Source organism: Trematomus bernacchii, unplaced genomic scaffold (assembly GCF_902827165.1).
Source record: "Trematomus bernacchii unplaced genomic scaffold, fTreBer1.1, whole genome shotgun sequence".
NCBI classification, from domain to species: domain Eukaryota; kingdom Metazoa; phylum Chordata; class Actinopteri; order Perciformes; family Nototheniidae; genus Trematomus; species Trematomus bernacchii.
In genome coordinates, this window is record NW_022988098.1 from 10,796,740 (window position 1) to 10,813,554 (window position 16,815).

Below are 16,815 nucleotides of genomic sequence, written 5' to 3' on the forward strand. Positions count from 1 at the left end.
AAGAGATAATACATTTCACAGCGTAGGTAGACCAAATGTTAGGAAATGCATGTGTCTATAATAAGAAGATGAATCCACGAGGATGTCAACAATCCTGTGGGAGCCATCAGGGAAGTAGTAGACTAACTGTGGTTACATTACTTAACTAGCTCATCATCTTCACCAGTCAGAAAATGTCCGTTAGCCGTGAGGCAAATTTCCGCAATGTTAAACTCCATTGACTTTATGCTAAAATGTTAGCGATCTAAAGGTCCGTTATTTTTTGGCTGTTTTGGGTCGACTTCAGTTGACTGTAACATCGAAAATCTTCTAAATTGAATGTTCACAAAGCTGCGGACCGGTTATACACTTATACACGAGGGAACTAACATAGCTAATTTAACTAACGTTAGCTAATGTAGCTGTTGTAGTGCTGAGAGAGACGGGACATACGGATTAAGCAACTAGACTACTTGTAGTGTACATGCAGAATTATTTCAATTTAAAATAGTTTTAAATGCTCACCACACATACCTGACTCTCGTGCTGTATTTTCCTCTCGTTTCTTTTTAATTTTCCGTTTCGAAGCACCTGATGAATGCTTTCTCTTTGACAGCGCCATCATCAACAGACAGAGGGCGGCAACGCAGATTTGAATCTGCCAATCAGATCAATCTATTGCTGGAGAGGGGGGGGGGCCTCCCCGAAATCTGTGAGATTGAATTGGTGATGATCACTGGCACGTAATGTGTCCAATGAGAACGTTAACACGTTTTAGAGAGTTATACAAAATATTTGTTTAGCAAAGACGGAGGTCAGCCACTGTCAGCCGGAAGTGGCCGCATTCGATTACTGTTTGGGCTGTCTGCCGTGGATGGGCTGCATTCCACTCCAAATAGCCGGTGGGCCATAACCAGAATCCAAACGCAAGCTGTTTGTATGGATTCTCATTTAATTTCCAAGAATATCTCAGTACTGGGTTATTTCCAATTTCAAAATAAACATATATATTAAACAAATAGAAATGAGAAGTAAGTATATTATAGTATATTCAGAATGAAAAAATATGTGCATATATATATATGCATATATATATATGCGTGCATATATGCATATATATATGCGTGCATATATGCATATATATATGCGTGCATATATGCATATATATATATATGTGTATATATATATGCATATTTATATATGTGTATATATATGCATATTATATATATATGCATATATATATATCCGTGCATATATGCATATATATATGCGTGCAGATATGCATATATATATATATATATGTGTATATATGCATATTTATATATATTGTGTATATATATATATGCATATTTATATATATGCATATAGATAAATATGCATGCATATATGCATATATATATATATGTGTGCATATATGTGTGTGTCTGTATATATTTATAAACTGTATATTATTTTCCATCATTCAATGGACAATGGAGTATTTGTACTTTTGTAATATATACCATCAAACATATGTTCATATATAAAGTGGGTAAACTATACAAAACGAAGTGAGATAACTGTTTATGAATATCTGTTCAATTTTATGTAAACTTGTGTAACTCATGAAAGATAAATGAGTGTTTCAATAAAACTATTACATAAAAAAATGTATAGTGCAGTTTTTTGTTTTCATTGCAATCATTTTTTTTTATATGTATCAATATATAGCCATACATGGTCCATGCATATATTGCAATATATTTAAAAATATATGGACTACTTTCCCATATATGGAAATGTATGATCCAGTATATTGTATTATATTTACCAATATATGACATAGGACTGTGATGACCGTTGCTAAGGAATGTGATGACCGTTGCTAAGGAGGATCAAGAAAGAGAAAGGAAATAGAGTGGCGAAGTCACGCCCACTTACTTCCGGGTAATGGGACCTTATTTCGGAAAAATTATGCATTGAAGTCAATGGGGAGAGAAAACCTATCTTTCGATCCCGTTTGAATTGTGCCATGAATTACACATATGATGTTTGTCAATCTTAAAAAAATCATTTCCATGTCAAAAAAGTCACAGTTTGTCGTAAAACTGTTGAAATATAAGACTATGAAAAATACGCAACTAGAAAGACTACAAATCCCAGAGTCGCGTAAGTGATGTCACAATTGAGACACTACGATATACGTATAATACCGTATATATACGATCAGCGCCATATAGATAGAATCTATCTATATGGCGCTGGCTAAGATAAGATAACTTTCACAAGATGCCTGTGTGCTTAGTACCAGGTTGTATTATACCAGCAATGGGTCTTGCTCGTTCTTTCGCTTCCCGTCTGATGAAAGAGGAGTGTGTGGATCAAGCTAGCTAGTAGCTAGCACGTTAGTTAGCATTACAGCCTTGTCATTTGTATTAGCCTTAACATGAAGTAACATTAAGTAACCCAAAATGTTAAACAGTAAGAGTAGTAGTCATATTTCGTGAACCCTTTGAAGAGTACTGTCACCGGTGTGATCATTCTATAATACACCATTTAAGCCCGGGGGGAGAAATGCTAACGCTAACGCTAGCGATCTTCTCTACTTCATGCTATCTGCACAAATGGTTGACATTAAACATTAAAACGACCAGGCAGTTCAGAGAGAATCAAAGGAAGGCAGGCAGGCAGCTTTGCATGACATTCTTCAGGGACGTGTTTCATTGTGGTGATAGTGAGGGTAGTCAATCGTTGTGTTGACAAGACAGTAGTGACGGCCATCTTGGTGACGTGTGTTGTTGACCAGAGATGTAGTTCATTGAGCGTTTCACACAAACAAATGTGTTACTTCACAGTTTTACGACACATTTTTTTTTTTTTGACTTGCAAAATTATCTTTTAAATTGACAAACATCATATGTGTAATTCGTGGCACAATTCAAACGGGATCGAAAGATAATCTTTCTCTCTCCATTGACTTCAATACATAATTTTTCCGAAATAAGGTCCCATGGAGGTCCACCGGAAGGGGAGGGACTTCGCCACTCTATTAGGTTACAATTAAAAAAAATCTTAATAATGAAAATGTTTCCACACAAATCATAATATTTTGCAAATTATTTGGCGGCAAATATTGAATTTACATTTACACCCTTTAACATTTTATTTGGGCTTTTAGATGAAGACCGCACACAGTTAATAAATACAACTATTTTTCTGGCTAAAATACATATTTTTAAAAGTCAATCAAGGAGTAATCTTAATTTAAGGAGTTTGAAGAGTAGATTATCAGTGGCTCAACATGCCATGAAATGGGAAATAATGAGCTCTAACGAAGAGTGGAATTAATGGAACAATAAATATGCTGCCATGTTGTGTTTTTGGTGGTTTTTGGTTTTCAACCTATTTCTGTTTGTGAAATGTTGAAGTGATCCTATTTCTCCTGTTTTTTTTCTGTTTTTGTCTGAGATGGGAATGTCATCTCCTATATGTTATTATGTCATGTTTGTGTCTTTAGCCTGTAAAAAAAAATAAAAAAAATAATGTGATGGCCCACTTGCAATGCTTCGCGGACAACTAGGGGGCCGCGGCCCACAGGTTGGGAACCGCTGCTCTATAGAGTGCCACAGTGACGCGTCCTAAAACCCGGAAGTAAGCTGCGCATGGGTTCCTTCGACTAAAAGCAATGCAATTTCTGCATAGGATTTTGGAAAATAGCTCGAAATAAGGTCTGTGGTTGACACACATTTAAGAGACGGATCACGTTTTGTTCAGTCGGATAATTTCCACATCTACCCTACTTTTATAATTTTTGAATCATAAATCTAATCGATAGATATATGATCGGTAGATCTATGATTAGAAAATTATATTCCAGCCCGGTTTAGAGAAACGCGGATCTTGGGTCCTTAGCTTGAAAAAAATAAAAGAGGAGGCGGAGCTATGCCTGATCAGAATTCTACCGGAGATAAAGTTAAATTCTGTTGTGATAAAACGCCATCCTGTTCTAAACCACATCAAGGATTATTTCTGAAACAGTATGGAGCTCAAATATTTTTCTCTTGCGGGTTTACCACAAGGTGAGTTCCTTTTTTTATTTCCTGCTTTTTAAACACATGTGCTCTTCTGTACAGGTTAGTTCTGAGTGTTAGCGATGCTAATGTAAACAAATACTATATTACTTCCAAAACACGTCAGGCATTGTTTCTGATAGCAACTCTCTGTGGGTCCACCATCCGAAATTACGTAATATCGGCAGCAAATCTGTATCCGCTCGTTGTACCCCCGTTTTTAAAAGATGTGGTACGGAGGAAAAGAGAAAGGGTTTCATTTTCTGACGCTGCGTGAGTTCCCCGACACACCGGGGACACATATTATGTATAAAAGACATAAAAAAGTGCATTTTGCATGATAGGTCAACTTTAAGGTTTTTGAAGAGTAGATTAGAAATTGAATTTATTTTGGAAAAAATTATTGCTACAAAAAATCAAAGGGTGGCTCAACACGCCATGAAATGGGAAATAATTATCTCTAACGAAGAGTGGGAATGAGGGAACAATAAATATGCTTGCCAGGTTGTTTTGGTGGTATTTGGTTGTCAACCTATTTTTGTTTGTGAAATGTTGAAGTGACCTACTGACTGTATCTTTATTTCTTCTGTTTTTGTTTTGTTTTGTCTGAGATGGGAATGTCATCTCCTATATGTTATTGTTAAGGTCCATGTTTGTGTCTTTAGCCTGTACAAAATAATTTTAAAAATGTGGTAGTTAGTATCTACCATAAGTGCAGTTAGTTCAAAAATATGCAGCATCACTTGAAGTCAGTCTATTCTTTTCGGGAGCAACAGGGAATGTCTCAAAGATACGTCAATCAAGTGGCACCTGCTAACGGGGTGGTGGATGATAGGCTTACATCTAAAAAACTCTATTAAAAAAAACATTATTTTTCTTTTTTTTTACTTTTCTTTCTCCTACTTTTTTTTTAACGGTGCGCGATCTACCCGCTCCACACTCGATCGACTGGTTGGTGACCACTGCTCTAGGCCATCCCGAAATCATCTTCAGAGATTTTAAAGATCATCCGAGCTATTTTGGGTTAATCAGAGCCACAGTAGACACCCCGAGGGGTCTATACTTTCTAGTGCTGCCTTACGTAACATCAGCGGGTAAGCTCGTGTTTACCCTCTGTCGTACATGCGCTGAGCTTAACAACCAAGGGTCCCTGCATGCATAGCGATGAGGATAGAGCATTGACAGGAGTTTGGGGTAACTACAGACTTTCTTCATCCTCCCCTGTGTCTCTAAGATAGCTGAGAAATGGGTGTCAAAACTCACCAAACATTTAGACAAAGTTTTCGCTCCACTCCACCCTATGCAGTTTGGTTTTCGTGCTCACCACTCCACTAAGACAGCTAACTGTGTCTTTGTGGAAAAGGTTAAATGTATGTTGGACACGAGCCCATTTGTAGGTGCTGTCTTCCTTGATCTCAGGAAGGCATTTGACACCGTTGACCACCAAGTGCTCCTTACAAAGCTGACTTATTTCAATTTTTCGGCAGTTTCAATACATTGGTTCAAGTCTTACTTATCAAACAGAAAACAGTGTGTTTTGGTCAACGGTGCCAAATCTCCCTACCTTGTCAACCCTGTTGGGGTTCCACAAGGTTCCATTCTTGGACCGTTACTTTTTTCACTGTACATTAATGACTTGCCTAATGTATGTCCTGAGTTGAATGTGCAAATGTATGCCGATGATGCGGTCATGTTTATACACGGGAAAACACTGAAATAATCTCATATTGTCTCTCAAAGGCATTGGACAAGGTTCAACACTGGCTGAACAACATTTGCTTACAGTTACACGTAAAAAAAAACAGTATGCATGATGTTCTGTAAATGACCAGTCAAAATCAAAGGATCCAACTTGTTTTTAAACGAAGCAGGAATAGAACTATCTCTGTGTCCTACAGGAAGCTGATTCCACCATACAGGAGTTTCTGGTGTTCTGGACCAGAAAGAAGGGGCCAGATGCTGCTGAATGTCGTCAGCTGTCAAAGGAAACCCTTGCACTGATCCAGCAGTGGGATCGGATTGTGGAGCAAGATGGGGTGCTTAATCGCAAAGTCTTCTCCCCCGATGGTGATGAAGTTCTCCAGCTGTCATTGAAGAGTCAGGTTTTGCATCAGCTGCACCATGAACATGGACATCAGGGTGTGAAACGGACTGTCAACTTGGTTTGGCGGAGGTGTTACTGGCCAGGCATGCAGCAAGATGTGAAGCGCTGGTGCCAAGAGTGTGAAAGGACACCCAGCCCTCGACCCGGACGTACATGGGCCACCTCCTTGCTGCACGCCCAAACCAAATTCTGGCTGTGGATTTCACAATACTGGAGCCATCCAAGAACGAGATGGAGAATGTGCTTGTGATGACAGATTGTCTTCTCGAAGTATACCCAGGCCATCCCCACCCACGATCAATGGGCATCCACTGTGGCTACACTGCCACTGTTTAAATGCAGGCAGCAGAGTCACTGCTGTTAGCAGGGTCTCAGAGACCCATAGACCCAGGGCACATCATTCCCATGTATTACCCAGAGAACAGGGCTCTGATCAGGGCTAAAGTAGTGTTATCAACTGGTGAATCTGTTTAAATGCAGGCAGCAGAGTCACTGCTGTTAGCAGGGTCTCAGAGACCCAAAGGACGGACTAGAGACCTCCAGCATGTGTCCCTAAAATGGGCACTCTGTTTATTTCATACTTCCAGGAGAGAGAACGGGTAAATCCCCTCTATTTGTCCCCTCACAGACCCCCAAAGGACGGACTAGAGACCTCCAACATGTGTCCCTAAAATGGGCACTCTGTTTATTTCATACTTCCAGGAGAGAGAATGGGTAAATCCCCTCTATTTGTCCCCTCACAGACCCCCAAAGGACGGACTAGAGACCTCCAACATGTGTCCCTAAAATGGGCACTCTGTTTATTTCATACTTCCAGGAGAGAGAACGGGAAAATCACCTCTCTGTGGCGGCTCACAGAGCCCCGAAGGATGGCATGAAGACCTCCAGCATGTGTCCCTGACATGCACACCTCCATAACCTTGCACACCATGAGTCCCTGGGCCCCCGCAGTTAAGCACTCCCCCACGGATTAAACCCAGATATTCACACCCTCCAGAACCTCGTGCCCCTGGTAAGACTAACAAGGGGGTGGATTTTGTGGTGGTCTACCGTCCGTCCTTAAGCATCCAACTGCGGACTCCTGACCCCCAGACACTCAGACACTTTTCAAAGTTTTAGGTTTCCAGGGGCACGCTTGTCTGGCAGTCATGCATATGGGGGTTTTGTCCGAGGCAGTGTGCTTAAGTCTGGGTCCCCGGGCACTCACGGAGCGCCGGGGACAGCGCCTCACCGGTGCTGATGGAAAACATCCATGTTGGTGCCCCTGGGAAGCATACAGTGGGGTAAAATAGAGTGTTTACCCAGAAACTGCTGAATCTGTTTAAATGCAGGCAGCAGAGTCACTGCTGTTAGCAGGGTCTGAGACTCACAGACACCCAGGGCGCAGCACCTCACTGTCTTACCCAGAGAACAGAGAACACCTGGCTTTGCAACCCAGGAATAAGTGTTTCAAACGTGGGTAGAAGTGGTGTGAATATAGACAGAGTGTACCCAGAGAGCAGCATGCAGCACCTGGCTTTGCAACCCAGGAATACGTGTTTGAAACGTGGGTAGAGAGCTCCATGCAGCACCTGGCTTTTACACCCAGGAATAAGTGTTCCAATAAGCATCCATGTTGGTGCTCCTGGGAAGCATACAGTGGGGTAAAATAGAGTGTTTAACCAGAAACTGCTGAATCTGTTTAAATGCAGGCAGCAGAGTCACTGCTGTTAGCAGGGTCTGAGACTCACAGACACCCAGGGCGCAGCACCTCGCTGTCTTACCCAGAGAACAGGGTTCTGATCAGCGGTAAAGTCTTGTTAGAAACTGCTGAATCTGCCGATTGCACCCCCCCATCGCGGGCACCTCTCATGCATAGCTTTGCTTATGAAGAACCAGGCCGACAGACTCATATCCGAGGCATCAATTCATAATACTCACCCAGCTGCCCCGACCAAGAGAGGGCTTAGGGTGCCCCGGAACCAGGCAGCACCCCAGCAGGAAACGGGTTTTATGGTCAAAGGAGGAGAGAGTAATAGAACCGGGGGTAAAGCAAAGAAAGGGTCAAACAATAGTGACTTGTGAGGCGGCCAGAGAGTCTGTCATCTCTCGGTCCTATCCTCCAGGCAACGCGGTGGGCCAGAACTGGGTCAGACTGAGCAAAAAGTTAAAAAAATGAGTTCAAATTCATCCATCAAAAAATGCATGAAAATGAAATAAAGTATCCCAAAATAGTGCCTCATAATGCAGGTAGAGTCCCCTGTCAACTCCCCTTACATTCCTCCAGAGTCACATGTTCAAACTTAAAGTTGTTTGAGAACCAGGCAAAAGGGGTGAAAATGTAAAAAAGTATCCCAAAATAGTGCCTCATAATGCGGGTAGAGTCGCCTGTCAACTCCCCTTACATGTATTCAGATGCACATTTTTACTCTGCATTGTTGTCTAAGAAAACATATGCCTGTAAGTGTTTCTATGCTCTGTTGTTTCAACATTGTTAATGAAGAGTATGTGTGAGGGATACATTGTTAAATGGTGGAAATATTGCTGTGAATTCATAGTTGCAATGACGTATGCTAACCGCTAGCCTTTCAATGTAATTTCCCATAGGGGTTAGCATGAAGCTAACGCATCGTTTATTATATGGTTGTTAAGACACGCAGGAAATGTATGATATGTTAAATGATTGCTATGCTTGAAATGAATGTACATTTTCTTGTGTGTCCAATTGTACAGTGCTTTCTGGGTAAAACTTTAAAACAGAACTTCTGAAGCAGAGTTTTCTTCCTGTTGTCTGTCTGCAGCTACGGGAACGGGGGCAGAATAGTGTTATTTAAAAGTGTCTACTGTTCCATGTTTTGTAGTAGCCTTAGTGTAAAACTGTTTTATTATTTATATATAAGAATTGCATTTGATGATACTTAATAATTGTATTTAAATATTACCCACATATTTATTAAATGAAAGATAAGAATAGCAAGTAAAAACAACCTGAAAAGCCAAATATTTTTTACTGGAGATTTGTAATAAGATGCAAATGTGCCTTTAGTAACAAACACTTCTTAACTGTAAGTAGAAGCTACTTGAAATATACGTTGTTAAATTTACTTTTTCAGTGTATGCTGCTCTTGCTCTCTTGCACTTTTTGCATATCATGTATTTGTTTTTGCTATGTTTATAAATGTCATTTTCTTAAATGTTTTATGTGAGGGACTGCGGATGGAAAGTAGCTCAAAGCTAAATCTGGCATATTTACTCTTGATGCATTTACTGTTTTAAGTGTTCATTAATGTGCAATGTCCCTGCCAAATAAACGATACAAAAATATATATATTAGGCTGTGTGCTTCTGCCTGCTGGGCCTTATTGATTTTGTTTAAGAATACCCATGCAGCAGCCCTGTTATTATAACAGATTCCGGAACAGGCATGTATGAAGAAAGTATCAAATTATTAAATTCAACCTGCAACATTTTAAAACAAATTAGACCCTTCTTAACATGTCAATGCTGCAAAGTCATACCTCCACTGTATGATTCTATCCCATATTGACTACTGTATTACAAACTGGTCGTTTGCTTGTGCCACAAACCTTAAACCAATAGAACAGCTGTACAAGAGAGCTATCAAGGTTTTTGTAAAATTTGTAAAATGAAAATAACCTTCAGAGCAGGGTTTTTTTTTTGGTAACCACTCAGGATTTATTGTCAGAGGTGGGAGAAGTTCAGATCTTGTACTTGAGTAAAAGTACCAGAGTGTAGGAATCTTGCTCTCTTGCACTTTTTGCATATCATGTATTTGTTTTTGCTATGTGTATAATTGTCATGTTCTTAAATGTTTTATGTGAGGGACTGCGGATGGAAAGTAGCTCAAAGCTAAATCCGGCATATTTACGCTTGACACATTTAATTGTTTTAAGTGTTCATTAATGTGCAATGCCCCTGCCATATAAACAATTACAATAAGTTCAACAAGGCCTTACACATGGGTTACAAGCCGACCAAGATCACAGAGCTGTGGCATTTTGAAAAGCAAAGTAACAGCATTTTTGTTGATTATATGCACACATTTTTGAAGGGCAAACAAGAAGCATCAGGCTACCCCTCAGAGGCAACAGATGATGAGAGCAGACAAAAGTATGTGGCTGACTACCATGCTAATCAAGGCATCTTGCTGGATACAGATACAATCAAATCAAATCCAGCCAAAAGACGAGTGTCAAAACTATGTCTCAACAGTTTCTGGGTTAAATTTGCTCAAAGAAGCAATCTGACTCAGACTAAAATCGTCACTAAACCTGAATAATTTCTTAACCTCTTGTTTTCAGCTAAACATAAGGTTAAGTACTTCTCATTCCTCAACGACAGGACGGCTCTTGTACACTGGTATTATGGTGATGATTGTCTTTCCCCTCCCAACAAGGTAGATAACATCTTCATAGCCGCATTCACCACGGCCTACGGCCGGCTGAAGCGGTACAGTGAATTGGAAAAATTGCAACACAGGGTTTTCTATTATGACACAGATAGTATCAGGAACAACCACAACCTGCAGTGAAACAACAACGTAGTGCATTGTTCTATGTTTTGGTTCATATTTGTTTCTGTTTTTCACAAACCAACAATTTCCATCTTTTGATGAGTGTCTGATGACCCATTGATCTTGTATTTTTATTGTTTAATTACTTTATTAACTTAAAGAAATCCCCTTTGAAGTTGTGTGAGACTGTCTGCAGCAAAATGTTAACTGTTCTAGACATCACATCCTTCTCCCCCCTCCCCCTCGCCCCTTTTCCTCTTTCCCCTTGATTATGTTTTATTGTTTTGTCAGAACAGGGCGCCTAGATCTGGGGGGGCGCTGCGCTGGTTGCTCTGGGAGGGAAAAAAATATGTTTTGACCGTTGGTGCTCATCCTAATTTTCAGCCTAGATGTAACAATATTCATAATTAAGTCAAGGTAACACCCTTTTCACCCCGGTTACACGTTTCATTTGCCCTGTACGATGGGCGCTGTAAGTGATGAAATGGGGGATGTTGGCTTATCAGGCGCCCGCAGCTCACAGCCAAAGTGCGAGTGAACATGGGAGCGAGCGAGGGAGAGAGAGAGGGCGCACGGGTACCGGCGCTGTTGTTATTAGCACCTGGTGCTAGCTGCGCTAACGGATATAAGAAGAAAAATGTTCTACAACAAGGGTGGAGGGAGAGTCCTCTCCTGTCAGACTAAGAGGCTCAGTGAGGTAAAGGACTCTCTGAGTGTTTAGGTAGTTAACTTTAGTCTAAGTTATCTCAGTGGGTCTCAAAGGTTTTGATCATAATTTATGTAAACAAATATTTCCAAGGTACACCTTTATAATTATTGGGATAAACAGGTTTGAAATCATTCCAGTGTATACTATAGGACAGTAAACCAAAAATATCGTTTAAAACTGGAGAGATAAAAAAATATGCACGAATAAATAAATGTTAACTAGGTAAAATAAGATATGAATGAACAACAAAAACAAAATAAGTTACATGTATTTGTTATTGGCTATGGGTTGTTGGTTATTTTCATATACTTATTTGATTATTAAAATGTAAACCGATCTTTTTCATATGGGTGTTTAGAGTTGTACCCCCTAGATCTAGTCTCTAGTAATTGTGTGCTCAAAGTGCACCAGATTAAAGCATTTTACTTTAAAATGTTCAAACGTTTTTTCTGAATACATTTGAAGCCTTTTTGATGTATATTACCTATGTCAATACGTTTCTGTTTTTGTAGTGTATTTGTCTTTTGTAGAGATTTTTCATTTATTCTTTATATATTCCATAAGGCTAAAGAGCTAAAATCTCGCCTAGGGCAGCAAATTGTCTAGAACCGGCCCTGATTATCTGAATCCAGTGGCTAGTTGGAATAGATAATCAACAAAGTTTCCATTTTGCAGCAACAGCGCAAAATGTTTCTACAATAATTTGTCTCTAATAAGTAAAGCGAACGCGCCAGCAAGACGACACTTCACCTGGCCTCCAGGTTGAGGGATTTTGAAATGTTTTTTGCACAGAAAAAATCCAAGCGCAGAGCAGAAATCTGAGAGCAGACATTTGACAAGCGCAGTCATCGCACAGAAGAAGCCTGAGTGCGAGGAGAAGGTTTTAAACTGGAAAACAGGAAATCTGTGCAAGCAGCAATATATCTGAGTGCATGCGTACAGTTTGAGCAGAAGCAGAGCAAATCTAAGCGCAAGGACAGGGTTTGACTGAAAGAAATACAAAATCTGAACGTGAAGGGGGTAGTTGGGTTTGGTGCCTTGCTCAAGGACACATCAGCAGTGCCTACAAGGCGAACTGGCACCTCTCCAGCTACATTAGATTAGATAAGATTTGATCAAACGTTATTGTCATTGCACAAAGTACAACAAAATGCAGTTTGCAACCAACTTTTATTTTATCTTTTAGCAGGTTTTAACAGGTATTTGAGTGATGTTAGGAGTCAGACTCACCTTCAGGGGGTGGAGGGTCAGCAGGTTGAAGCAGCAGTGTTGTAGTTTCCACTTTTCTCTCCTGTAGCTGAACTCAGAGGAAGTTGTTAGTTTGGTCTGAAGGTGAATCTGATCGTCTGTTTTTCAGTCCGTCTGTCTCTCTGCAGTGAGTCAGGGGAGCTCTGTCAGACCTCCTCTGCTGAACTCTGTTTCCTCTGATGTAACTCAGGGAGTGTCTCAGTCCAAAGTGCTGATTTATTGCTGGATTAAAGGATGAAGTGAGTTTTGAGTTAAAATATAAACTGATTTATTGTATGTAAAATTGTAGATGAAGTAGGCTCACGTAGTGTTTCACAAACCAAACTCAACTATCTGTCAAGTCTATGGCACATCAGTTCAAAAATATGAACTAATTTAGCTATTAACATATCCACACTTAAACATGTACTTTTGTATATCTTGTTAAATGTTTTTTTTTACCTTTTTTACAGCTGGTTTGTTTAGCACAACATTTTGTGAACTTTATAGCAACAAGCAGAGCAAGAAGTATAAAATCTCCCAAAAAAACTCCACCAAAGACCAATGATATCCGCCTTTCCTCAAACAGTTTATCTGAAATAAATTACAAAAACAAATGTGACATAATATTAGTGATATAGTGTAGCACACATTATACAGCGGGCGGCGTAGGCGGGCGGCGTAGGCGGGCGGCGTAGGCGACGTAAAAGTTGGGACGCCTTCGGTATGCGTTCTTTGGTCTCAGGTGGGTGTGTAGCGGCCTTTAGTCTCACCTGACACAGTGATGTCATCTTGGATCCTGTGTCCGATCAGCTGCTGTGTGGCGACGCAGCGAAAGCGGTTGTCTGATGTCTTGCTCACAGTGATTTGGAGCGTCCTCCTCTCTTGCCCCTACACCAACGCAGCTCCCGTTCTAGCTCCGTGCTAGAGCTTTTCTGGTTCGGAACCGTTTTTTTCTTTTCAACCCCCGTTTTGTTCACACCGCCCAGAGCCCGACTGGTGCTGCCGCTGCTGCGTCATGACGTCACCGTTTACGTCGCTGATTTACTCCCCAACGGCGTCACAACAACAACAATGGGGGACTGCGTCGGGTCGATAATCGTGTTGCTATTAATCATACGAACCCAGATTAAATTAAATAACTACTTCTCCAACCTTATACTTTTCTCCAGAGTTCCGTGGTTCATTGTTTATTAATGTGTTTCTGCAGTGCTGCTCGTCCACCGGAGTTTATTCTCCCTGCAGCGGCCGCTGTAAAGTATTCACTGTCTGACTGTCACACAAGCAGCTGATACATATCCCCAATTTCCCATAAGTGAATGTGTGTCAGTCTGAATTGACGCTGTTTGGCATCACAACGCTGTTATGAAAGTTTCTCTGGTATAAAATGGATGATGTTAGCATAGCAACCGAAGCTAAACTGACTATCTTGACTACTTGTTGCTATCCTATTGTGGCATAAGCCGTTTTCTACAGGCACATTTTACCGGCGTATTTTTCATTATGATTCTACTTGTGATAGTCGGACATGACAACCTGTGCAGCCCATGTATTGATTCCATCTGATAGCTGCTATAATACAAAACAACACGTCTGCCTGCTCTCCACAATGATCAATAACAGCGAACGGATGGTCAAAGTAAGGTACAAATAAACAGACTCACACGAAGCCTGGTTAGTGTTGCCTGACTTTATAAAGTGTGTTTTTTTATAAGTGTGTGGTTTCGTTCTAGTCACTTTGCTCAGCGCTACTGCTTGTTACAACTTTTATTTGCCGTACTCGCCATAAACTGTTAGCTCAGGTTAATCTCGCCCGCTTCCGACGTAAGCGTGACGTATGCGGTTCTTGCTTCAAGACCGACACTTTTTTCGTGCTTGATAAGATCCGGTTTTCGGGGAAAAGAGCCGGCTCCGCTGCGTTGTGAACAGGAAAAACCGGTGCTTATCAGGCTCTAGCTCCTAACCGGCCCTGGAACCGTGTTCAATCAATGTTTATTTATATAGCCCAATATCACAATTGTTACATTTGTCTCAGTGGACTTCACAGTTTGTACAGAATATCAGTATGATAATACGACAACCTCTGTCTTTAGACCCTCACATCGTACAAGGAAAAACTTCCAGAGAAAAACCCCACAGTTTAAAGGGGAACATGGGAGAAACCTCAGGGAGAGCAACAGAGGAGGGATCCCTCTCCAAGGACGGACAGACGTGCAATAGATGCCGTGTGTAAATCGAAGAGATAATACATTTCACAGCGTAGGTAGACCAAATGTTAGGAAATGCATGTGTCTATAATAAGAAGATGAATCCACGAGGATGTCAACAATCCTGTGGGAGCCATCAGGGAAGTAGTATGATGAGAGTCAGGCAGGACCGCAGAGACAGGTTCAGCCACGACTCGAAATCCAGGACTCAGATCTAGGACTCAGGATCCAGGACTCAGGATCCAGGACTCAAATCTAGGACTCAGGATCCCAGCGTAGATAGACACCAAAAAGAAATTTCGGTGAAGCTGGGTTATTCGGAACATGAGAGTACACAGGTACAGACAGGGAGAAGGAAGAAGTAAGGTGTCCCCTGACAGTCTAAGCCTATAGCAGCAAAACTAGGGGCTGAATCTAATCAGCTCTTAAAAACGGATAGGGTGTCTGCCACCCGAACACAAACTGGAAGCTGATTTGCACATTATGTCTTCAAACTCTACCTCAATTCAATTGTATTTACAAAACAATCTGCAACTTAAATAAAATATTGGGAGGGATGAAACCCTCTTTAATGGTCACACATGCAGAGCACACAGCACACAGTGAAATGTGTTCTCTGCATTTAACCCATCCTAGTACCAGGAGTCTAGCACTAGGCAACACACTCTCACTCCATAAACGTCCAGGAGCGACGCTTGGTCAGGGTCCCGAGGCGTGCAGTTGGGACGCTCCTAGGCTCCTTCAGCTTCATAAACGGACGCAAAGAGCTTTCAACTGATTGCAATGTATTCCCATCTGCGGCGGGATTGACGCTCATGGAAGCACGGCATTCGTTTGTGTCGGAGGCTGTTAAAGGCAATGTGAACGCCCATTCCCATTGGATAACGGAGAATTGTACACCCGGATGTAAGTATTCCCCTTACTGTCGATTGATTTGACAGAGATATCTCCACTACTCATCAACTCAAAAACACCAGATTATCCTTGTTAATTACACAACATTGATTGGTTTAAATTGTGTGTAATGCTTTTGTATTTTTCCCCTTCGATTCGGAGAAACAAATATTTTTTTCGGAGTTTAGGATGGCAGAAGATACTACACTACCCAGAATCCCCAGCTATCGTTTAGGACTACACCATGTGCTCTGTTTGACAAACCCCGTGATTAGTTCTCAAGCTCTGTGATTGGATGTTGGAGTGGCAGTGCGGCGTCAAACAGCACTTTGAAATGGAATGAAACCCATCGACGGCACACTATCCAAATCAAGACTCGAACGTGTCCTACCCCTCCCCCCCCCCCACAGGCTCCTCCAACAGTGCAACACAATAAAACAGATACACAGAAAAAATAGTGCAAGTAAATACAAAAAGAAAAATAGTAAAATAGTAAAAAGTTAAATAGTGCAATAAGAGTCTATACAAGTGATTGGAATATGATATATTAGATAAATAATTTCTAAGTAGCAGCCAGATGAATGTTATGGATGTTGTTTCAAAGTGTCATGTTCTGCACATTTCTTATTCTATCTACATACATCTTATATCTCTCTCTCTCTCACACACAATGTTCCAAACGGCCCAAAAATTCACAGGTTTGGTAACGATGCAGCCATCAACGCATCTAAGCGTATTATGGGGTGTCATCAAATGTCGTTGCCATGGCGATAGACCACTCGCCATGAAACACGATGTCGCTGTAAGTCCAATGGACACGGTCCAATCGTCCCCCAATCTTCACTTGTATATCACCGGTCCATGCCTCAACAGCTCTACGCCAAATCTGAAATCTCACCATATGCCGTTTCCATGGAAACGCATCCCTCGCCATAAAACACGATGTCCCTTTAACTCCTATGAAAATGTTCAAAAAGTGTTCAAAATTCACATGTGTGCTAACAGTCCAGCCGTGAAGACATCTACGAGACAGTTTTGAGATTTCTTCAAATTCCGTTGCCATGGCAACACAATGCTCGCCATGAAACACGGTTTTCTCATAACTTCAGTGAAAATGCTTCAAACGGCCCAAA